At 41.1% G+C, this 10,586-nt stretch overlaps 1 long non-coding RNA gene across 1 annotated transcript; it reads left to right on the forward strand.

Moving 5' to 3' along the window:
- The first annotated feature begins 1,431 nt into the window (after positions 1 to 1,431).
- On the forward strand, positions 1,432 to 10,080 carry LOC133547459 (uncharacterized). Its single transcript, XR_009805503.1, has 2 exons — positions 1,432 to 6,430; positions 6,563 to 10,080. It is a non-coding gene; the product is annotated as an uncharacterized LOC133547459 (long non-coding RNA).
- Positions 10,081 to 10,586: the final 506 nt, after the last annotated feature.

Here is a 10,586-nt window from a genome sequence, read left to right on the forward strand (position 1 = left end):
ACTCGTATCCTGCCCATAAACACTGTGCATGTGTTAACTCCGTATCCTGCCCATAAACACTGTGCATGTGTTAACTCCGTATCCTGCCATAAACACTGTGCATGTGTTAACTCCGTATCCTGCCCATAAACACTGTGCATGTGTTAACTCCGTATCCTGCCCATAAACACTGTGCATGTGTTAACTCCGTATCCTGCCCATCAACACTGTGCATGTGTTAACTCCGTTATCCTGCCCATAAACACTGTGCATGTGTTAACTCCGTATCCTGCCCATAACACTGTGCATGTGTTAACTCCGTATCCTGCCCTAAACACTGTGCATGTGTTAACTCCGTATCCTGCCCATAAACACTGTGCATGTGTTAACTCCGTATCCTGCCCATAAACACTGTGCATGTGTTAACTCCGTATCCTGCCCATAGACACTGTGCATGTGTTAACTCCGTATCCTGCCATAAACACTGTGCATGTGTTAACTCCGTATCCTGCCCATAAACACTGTGCATGTGTTAACTCCGTATCCTGCCCATAAACACTGTGCATGCGTTAACTCCGTATCCTGCCCATAAACACTGTGCATGCGTTAACTCCGTATCCTGCCCATAAACACTGTGCATGCGTTAACTCCGTATCCTGCCCATAAACACTGTGCATGCGTTAACTCCGTATCCTGCCCATAAACACTGTGCATGTGTTAACTCCGTATCCTGCCCATAAACACTGTGCATGTGTTAACTCCGTATCCTGCCCATAAACACTGTGCATGTGTTAACTCCGTATCCTGCCATAAACACTGTGCATGTGTTAACTCCGTATCCTGCCCATAAACACTGTGCATGTGTTAACTCCGTATCCTGCCCATAAACACTGTGCATGTGTTAACTCCGTATCCTGCCCATAAACACTGTGCATGGTGTTAACTCCGTATCCTGCCCATAAACACTGTGCATGCGTTAACTCCGTATCCTGCCCATAAACACTGTGCATGCGTTAACTCCGTATCCTGCCATAAACACTGTGCATGCGTTAACCCAGTATATGGAGAAACATGTTAACAATCCCCCTATCTTTTATATAAAAAAAAAAATTAAATAGCACGTTTGATAAGAACAAATACATGTCTTTTTAAACAACAGAAACAATACAATCAACCTAGGTAAGAACCCATTTCCCTTCACTCAATTCTTTCAAAAGCATCAAGGGTGATGCCCCCTTTTTCGTAAGACAGTCAGCCAGTTGAGCTTTTGTTGCTGACCAGAGTACCTTTTGTATTTTTTCTTGTGAATAAGTTCTTTGATGCCACTTATATCTAACCGAAGCCTTTTCTCTGTTGCCTGTTTTGTTGATCGAAGAGCATCATAGAGAGAATGATTATCAGTCACACAAAGTAACGCTGGAGCCATTTAGACCAGCGGTGCCAGTAGTGAGCTCAGAATAGAGGGTGGCAAGAAACACTGCATTGTCTATTCCATCCGACATGGCCAGAGTTTCTCCGGCAAGGGTGCTTCGCACCACACGTCGAATTCTCTTGGACTGCCAGAAAAGGGGGGAGAATTTACCTCCTTTTCCCATTGGGGTGATCAACATGCCCTCTTGTGTACCTCCATCAGGAAGATTTCCCAATGAAGCATCGCTGAATACAGTTAGGTTTAAGGCAGTATCATTTCCCAAATGTTGACATTTTAAAGTCACTTTTTCAGCTTTAAGTTTACGAGCTAACTTATTAGCATTGTGAATTGATTGCACAGTCGCATTCTTTAGACTAGAGGCCAGACCACAAGAATCAAACATTACGTCAGGTCTTGTCTGTTTTGCAACCCAGAGTATCTGTCCTATTTTTGATCTGAGTTGTTCTTTTTCTGTTTCATTAAGAGGAGCATCTCTTTCTGTAAGTGAATGGGGTGCAGACTTTCAATGTAGCTGTGCTGATGCAACTCTACACAATCATTAACAGTTTCAATATCCATTCCCAAATAGCAGAAATTGTCATGTTCCTCACGTCCCACTCGGAACTCAGACTTCAGTTTAGGGATGACATTTTCTGAAAAGTTTGATGAGCCTGCCCACATAAAATCATCGACATGACATGCGAGTACACCTGTCACTGTGTTTTCATCATCCAGCCAATAAATACTGCTGGGTCTACCTGTGACACTTTACCACCTGTGCTCAGCATGATTTCCTTCACCTTGTTGTATGAATAGAGAGATGCATCAGCAAGCCCATACACACACTTCTTTAGTTTCCAAATAACCCCCTTACAGTTAGCTTCTGGAGGAAGGTGGACAAATGTCTCTCGACAACTCCATACCCTGTAAAAAGGCAGACTTAATGTCCATGGAATGGACTTCCCAATGATTTTGACAAATGACACTTAGCAATAGTCTTAGAGATTCAGAAGCACAGGTTGGTGAATCTTTTTGTAGATTTTTGAAATGAAGTTCTTCAAACCCCCTTGCTACAAGTCTGGCTTTGGGTACAATACCAGTGTCACTTTCTTTGAGACTACAGACCCACCTAGTGGAGATACACTTTTGTCCTGTGTTTTCAAAAACATTATTGCTTTTCCAGCTTTCTATCTCTGCCTGTTTGGCTGCATCAAATGAGATGTCTTTTGTTATGAGTACATCAGCCTCCCCGACAGCTGACTCAGTGTTAAGATGCTGTACACACCACATGTCAACAGCCTCTTTTAGTCCAGTACTGCCATCCGGCTCAATATGCTGCACATTATACCAGGTTTTATAGCTTCCTGTTGCTTTACCTGCTCTACTGAGTACTTTAGCCCTACATGTTACACTTGTATCTCTTTTCACAAAAGTTACAATCTGTCCCGTTTTTAACTTCACATTAGAAGCAGGGAGAAGGTTATCACAGGCACTGTGATTCATTTGAGGTGCATCACTTTGAATTACACCTTCACTTGTGTTTCCCTCTCCATCACTGTCGTGTTCACTTTCACTGTCTGTGTTTTTTTCATTATCTGAGCCACATGATGGTATGTGTAAAGCATCTGTGTCACTATCAGCGGTTATGTTCTCTTCATGTTTTTCACATCCTGTTTCAGTGTGAACTTTACTTTGTGTCATTTCCTTGTCTTTAATCTGTGTGTGCACCTTATTAAGTCGTGAATGATGAACTCTAACTAGAATACCTCCATGTCTTCCAAACACCAACAGCTCCATCTTGACCAATCACCACTCCTGGTCCCTTCCACTCTGCACTATCTCCTCGTTTATAGTAAACCTTTTCTCCTGTCTCATATTTTTCATCTGTGTGTCTAAGCTGTTTTCTTAATGCCCTTCTTATCCTCTCTGAACATTCAACTTCAGTGAAAGCCTTCCTTGAGGCATGCAGAGCTGATATGTGTTCTCCTACTCTTGTGCTCACTCTAGTGCAGGTAGCTCATTTACCAATACATTGGGAAGATTAGGATTTTGACCAAATACCAGTTGATGTGGACTATAACCATGTACACTGTGCATGCAGTTCTTAGCCATTAAGGCCCAGTCCAAGGCAGTACTCCAGTCACAATCTTTTTCCTGTTTAACTTTCTGGATGATGTTCGTGAGTGTCTGATTATGACGTTCCAAAAGTCCGTTGCTCCATGGGCTGTATCCTGCGGTTGTCTTGATCTCGATATTGAAGTTTTCTGCCATGTCCATGAACTCTTCATTGTTAAATTCTCCTCCGTTGTCACTGAAGAGCTTCTTTGGAGGACCATGGACACTTATCCATGTGTGGATGAAAGAGTTGACAATTACAGAAGATTTCTTGGTTTTCACAATATTTCCAGCGCTGAAACGTGTGAAATGGTCCATTAGATGTAAATACCAAATGCCTGACTCAAGCTCGTGCAGGTCCACCGCCACATTTTCATTGTATTCCGAAGCAAGAGGCAAACCAACAGCTAGCTCTGGCTTTGTCTTGCTATATCTTTGGCACGTGTGACATGCATCCACTATTTGTTGCAAAATATTGAGACAGTCCTGGTCTTTGTTCCCTGAACTTTGAATTAGCCTGTGCAGGCGATCTGCTGATGCATGGCCAAATTGTTTGAGGAGGACCTTGGTCTTCTCGATTGTGGACATGTTTTCTGTTACAATCAGGACTTCATCTTCAGCAATTAAATCTTGAATCTGACATTCCATGTCACCTTTGTCTCTTATGTCTAGACAGTAATGTCCTGAGCTGGTAAACTGAAGAGGTATCTGCTGCTCAAACATCACTACCCTGTCGTTTTCTATGTCTAACGTAGTTCCTGCCTTTTTTAATGATGTTTTACTCAGCAGGAGTGGAATATCGACTTTGACAACTTCTGTCTCAATGTTACACTTTGTCCATCCTATTTTAGCAGGTAGATGCACTTTTCTGGCGGAATGAATCACATTTCCATCTCCAAAACGAAACATTCTGTTGCTAGACCTTTCTGTACTTCTTAGCTTATTTACCTGCTTTTAATTGGGATTTTATACAAAACTTTCAAGCCACTTTTCGCCACACACTGTGCGAGTGCAGGCGGTGTCTATGATCGCTGAGCTTGCTGCTTCAGTCATAAAAATCTCAGCTTTAGACTGGGGATCATTCGTTAACAGCGTGATATTAACTTCATCCAAATTGTCATTTTCAGTCAATCTTACTTGTTCGTGCTTTTTGTGCGGGCAGTCCTTTGCCCAGTGGCATGTGCTTTGACAGACGGCACATCGTGATCGTTTACCGTACTTATCCAGTGGGTTTGTACCCGGTAACGGCGTCACCGATCTTCGTTGACCACGTGGAAACGGTGTGTTTGGTCTTCCTCTCCATTGTGGCTGTTCTGTGAGGAAAGCTGTGTCCTGGTTCAGTTGTATCTCGCTTGACTTGCCCGTTGTTTTACCTCCGAATATCCGTTTGAGAGCGGACTTCATTGACGAGAAGCTTAGCTCCGTGTTAGCCCTCAGTGCTAGCTGCCTGTCTTTCTCATCGAGGCAGGCTGTGTCAAGAAGTTTGAAGGCTAACACCCCATCAGCGCTGTTCAAAGTCAATAATATAGTCCACCATTGAAACGGAAATATTTTTGGTGATGCGGTCGAAGTACGTGTACGCTTCGTATGCGCGATCCTTTTCCTCTTTCAGCAAAACGTCATCCAGTTTTGCAAATAATGTCGTCATACCGTTGTCATTGTCCAACTCCTCCGCAGATATCTCCATTGCCATTTCTCTGGCTCTCCCTTCAAGTCCCAAAGCCACAGCCAGTGCTTGCTTTTTCTTATTGAGTTCTGTAACGCGCATCCAAATGTTAACTTCATTTTTCCAGCACTCGTATGGCTTGGACTCGTCAAACCTCGGCGGTATTTTATAGTTTGCAGCCATCCTCAACCATCCTCTGCTACCAATGTTAAATATGGGTGAATAAACACGACGCCTATTCTGATTCACAACTTTTAATCAACTGCTGCACAGAGGAAAAACACTTTTTCCTTCCCGCCCATCAACACTGCGCATGCGTTAACCCAGTATACGGAGAAACATGTTAACAGTGGTAGTATTATGCTCTGGGCCTGTTTTGCAGCCAATAAAACTGGTGATTTAAATGGGACAATGAAAAAGGAGGATTAGCTCCAAATTCTTCAGGACAAGCTAACATCATCAACCCGGAGGTTGGGTCTTGGGCGCTTTTGGATGTTCCAACAGGACAATGACCCCAAACACACCTCAAAAGTGGCAAAGGAATGGCTAAATCAGGCAAGAATTAAGGTTTTAGAATGGCCTTCCCAAAGTCCTGACTTATACGTGTGGACAATGCTGAAAAGTCCATGTCAGAAAACCAACACATTTAGCTGAACTACACTAATTTTGTCAAAAGGAGGGGTCAGAAACTCAAAAACCAAAAGCGCCTTATTGCAGTGAAACTTGCCAAGGGTCATGTAAGCAAATATTAACATTGCTGTATGTACACTTTTGACCCAGCACATTTGCTCACATGTACAGTAGACCCACAATAAATTCATAAAAGAAGCAAACTTCATGAATGTTTTTTGTGAGCAACAAGTATGTGCTCCAATCACTACATCACAAAAAAAAAAAGAGTCGTACAAATGATTGGAAACTGAAGTCAGCCATGACATGATGTTCTTTACAGGTGTATGTAAACTTTTGACCTGACTAAGACACTGGAGGGCTGCTTGCACATGAGCCTTGAAGCCAAGCTGAACCTGTTTGGAGACTTAGTCTTAGACTAGTCAGGAAGTAGAAGAGCAGAATTCCCAGCTGCAAAGATGTGATATGAGTGAAGATGGACTTCCTTCACCAGAGTGAGGTGTGGGCTTAGCATGAGCAGCGTAAGCAGCTCACGGTGCGTTTTGTGCTCCGCCAGCTGGTGACGGTGGTAACCAGCTCTCAGAGAGACGTGAAGGCTGAAGGCTGAAGGCTGAGTGACACACAGCACAGTGAGGACTTTGCTTTTTCACGCACCTCCAAATGTTCTTCTGACTTTTTGTGAAGATGATGTTGACTCTGCCACATGCTAACATCTGCACCTGCTTTTGTTGGGAATGTGCTGAGTCATCTTCTTCCTCCAGGATGCTTTGTGCACTGGAACACAGAGAGATGTCTCCATCGCTGAGGGACCTCATCACACTTGGACTTTTCTTTCACATCTGCACTAATTGCTCCTCATCTTACACCATGTCTTCTTTGGCTGTTTGTGGCTGACAAAACACCTTCAATCTGCATTTGTCAACAATATTTTATCAGATGTTGATCTTTGTGTCCATGTAGTTGTGATGTCATCATTTGGGGCTCATGTGTCATCACATTGACAAGGATTTCTTCTTTCCTTTTCAAACCAATAGACAGCTGCTTATCAGTGAATATCACCTTGTGTCGCATCTCATCATTATTTTTAACAATATTTTGGAACAATAGTACCATTTTTAACTACTTCCGTATGCTAATATTAATTGTTTTTGATGTAACATTTAAGAATGATGATTATGAGAACTGCTGTCCAGTTGTTTTATCTTCTTTTCTGATGACATTAGTCTCATTTGCAATGCAGTTGCACTTCCAAGACCATTAGATGGCAGCACTGTATAACTATTTATGCTATGTTGTCAAACTAGAAAGTAGCTTTTTTTTTCAGGAAATTAACTTTTTAGGTTGCGCCCTACAAAGTGTCAATACTGTAAGAATAGTTATTACACAAAATTGTAAAATTCGAACTATAATCTTAGTTGTTTCCTTTACCAAATTCCAAGGTGTTGAAATCGCCATGTAAAATCCTTCATGTAAATAGTAGCCTGTCTTTGGCAAATCCTATGTAAATTAGCAATAAGCTAGCGCATTTTGGAAGAGTGTCGCATTACTTTATGTTTGCGCTGTTTTTTTATTAAGCACTGTGTTGGTGTTGAAAATGGCAACATGACTTAGAGGGAGTTTGGCTGAGTCCGGCCTGAGTGCTGCTTGAGTGATTGTTTACCTGAGCCCGTGTTTAGTCTGAAAGCAGACATGACGTCACATGCAACAAAGGTATCCAACTTGATTTTACATAATTGATAGTACTGAGGGAATCGGGTCATCACCTACAAAAGTACAGAATTGGGTAGCCAACCTTACTAGTTAGTGTGACGGAGGGGGACAGTGACACAACATTTTTATGACAAAGCATTGTCAAATATTTATATTTTTGAAACAATTTGCTGTTTTTTCCGTTCCTTTTTGCATAATCATATTTTTGCTTGATTGCCAAACATGCCGAGGATGTCATTTGGGAAGTAAACAAGGTAGGCCGTTCATATACTCTTGATATTCAGTGTTTTATGTGTACAATGTTTCATGTACATTCTGGGGGTTTTATTCAGTAAAAACTTGTCAAATACAATTTCTGTTTTGGAGGTGCTTTGTCATTACACACATGATAACACTTTTAGCTTGCAGTCATGCAAAACAAGTATTAAATGATCTTAAGCCTTTACCATGTCTGAAAAGTGACAATTTGAAATATTTTGTCAATTGTCAACAGAAAGAATGAATGGCAGAGCTCTTTATTAAAACACAATATTTAATGGAAATGACTGCAAATTTAAGAGAGTAAAATAACGTAATTCACCTGTTCTTCTGTTGATGCTAGTAGTGGAATGGTATACACATCTGCTGTGTGTGACAGTGGGTGTGAGTACGATTCCCGGTCAGGATGGGAAGGTAAACATTGATCTGAATCATCATGATTGTTGTGCTGTGGCGACCTCTCATGGGAAAAAATGAAAGACATTTACTGATTTAATTCTATTAATTGTATTATTTTGCACTCCAACATTAATTATTTGGTCATGTTTTTATTACAATGTGATCTTATTACTCCGAGACGTGTGTAATGAAATACAGGTTTCAGTCAAATAGTAAAACATGTTTTTCACAATGTCAGGTTCAAACATCGATGACATCTATTAAACAAGACAAGAAGCAAGGAAATAGAGACGGAATTCAATTTTGCTCGGTTTGAGGAGAAACATGTCGACCTGTAACCTCTTACAGTGTCACCCACGCGCTCACGGAAAAATGTTCACGTCTCCTCTTTTATTTGGATATTCCCTGTTTACATAACAGCAGCTGTTTCTAAAGGAATGGGGGTATGTAAACAGCCATTGTTTTCGGTCACATTAACACAAAAGAAAAAGATACCTCAGGCTTGTACTGGTCCTGGATCGAGCTTGGGCAAGTCTTGGATCACAATAGCTAACCCTTCCCGTCTCTTCCCATCGTACACAGTGGTATTTTCCAAGCCTTTGGATTATTGCAACAAAGACAGCTTCCGTCTGTTCACTGGGAACTCAGAGAACGGAAAGTTTTTTTGATAATTTACATACAATATTTCTGACACACATAAATAAAGAAGGCAAAAACAAGCAAACAAACAGAAAAATCACCATGCCAGTAGAGATGAAGACAATCTGCCAACAAAATGTCTCCTACTTATTTTTTCTGAGAGTTGTCAAGCCTGCGTGTGATGGATATGGCCTGCCAGTTAAAAAGTTTGCCCAAGTTATTCTAGTCACTTATGCACAGATGAGATGTGTCAGTAACAAAATATTACTTTGCATCACTTTTTGGCAACCAACAATTCATTGATTGAATTAATACATCCAAACACTTTATTGATATGTATGATGTGCATGAACAAAAAACAGTTGATGTTGTATGTAGCTTATAAACAAGGAAGAGGTTTGTAACACATCAACAAGTCCTTTAAAGTCTCATTACTGTCACAGAATTGGACAAATCTTTGACTTTTCCAACCTAGCAAAGGCTTTAGATCATGCTACTTTTGTTGAACAAATGTTTTGCAGGTACAATAGTCTAGATAAACCTGCTTTCAAATCAACTTTAAAGAGACCTTATCTTTTATACTTTCTATTTGAGTGGACTAAATGTACTGTCATTTTAGCTGACTAAAATGTTGTGTGATGTGGTTGACTTAAACTAAATCGATTTAGATTTAGCAGAGAGAAACTATTGTTAGTCACCTTGAGACTCTCCCTGAAACCTAATAATCAGGTGATAAATCTGGTAGTAATAATGGACTCAGACTTGAACTTTAACAGCCGCATGAAGTCGATAACATCAGCAGCTTTTACCACCTGAAACACTTTGCCAACATCAGAGGAATAATGTCTGAATCAGACTTGGAGAGACTAAGTCTTTGTCTCCAGCAGTTTGGACTACTGTAATGCTCTTTTCACTTGGCTCTTTAAACCAGCTGTAAAGCAACTGCAGTACACCCAGAATGCTGCTGCTCAAGTCCTGACTAGAACTAGGAAATATGATCATATCAGTCCATATCAGTCCTGGCTTCCTGTAGCTACTCAGCTTTCCTTGTGTACAAGTCCTTTCATGGTCTTGTGCCAAAGTACATCTCTGACATGTTAGCTCTGAGAACCTTGTTTTATGAGGATTATTCTTCTTTTATTTTGAAGTATTTTCCATGGTTACTTCCATTTTATTGTTGCCTTCTTGTCATTTTCTGTACAGCACTTTGAATTGTGCTCTATAAATAAACTGGCCTTCCCTAATTGTTTTCAGAATAAAACACTTATTTCCAGCTTCAGAGGCACTGCTCATTTCTAGATGTAGAGATGTTGACTTGAGATATCTTCATTCAAGATGTCTTATCAAGTCAAATGTTTGACTAGTTGTTCAATGGATAGGTTGGGCTTCAGTTGAAGAAAAACAGCTGATGAGGAAGTTGGGCTGCAAACTTGACACACCTGTTGTGCTTGCCAGGTCACGTGATTTCCCAGAAAAGCCACTCAAACATTTACCTGAGGTGGCCACTAGGGGTGCTCTCTAGCTAAGGTGACCAGAGTGGTGTCTAGAGAGAGTGTGGACAAGCAAACAACAGACGCCATGTTGGGGACCAACTGAGTCATTTCATGTTAGTTTTCCTAATAATAGCTCTAATTATTATTGTACTTCAGCTCATAAACTTGCAATCAAGTATATTTTTAGGACAATTTTGCATCTAGACTTGATGCACTGGGCCGCTACGTTCATGCAGTGTTTAGTCAGAGGAGACACGGACATCAGCGTGGATCTACAGGAGCTTTA

The sequence above is a fragment of the Nerophis ophidion genome, unplaced genomic scaffold, assembly GCF_033978795.1.
Source record: "Nerophis ophidion isolate RoL-2023_Sa unplaced genomic scaffold, RoL_Noph_v1.0 HiC_scaffold_114, whole genome shotgun sequence".
Taxonomy (NCBI): domain Eukaryota; kingdom Metazoa; phylum Chordata; class Actinopteri; order Syngnathiformes; family Syngnathidae; genus Nerophis; species Nerophis ophidion.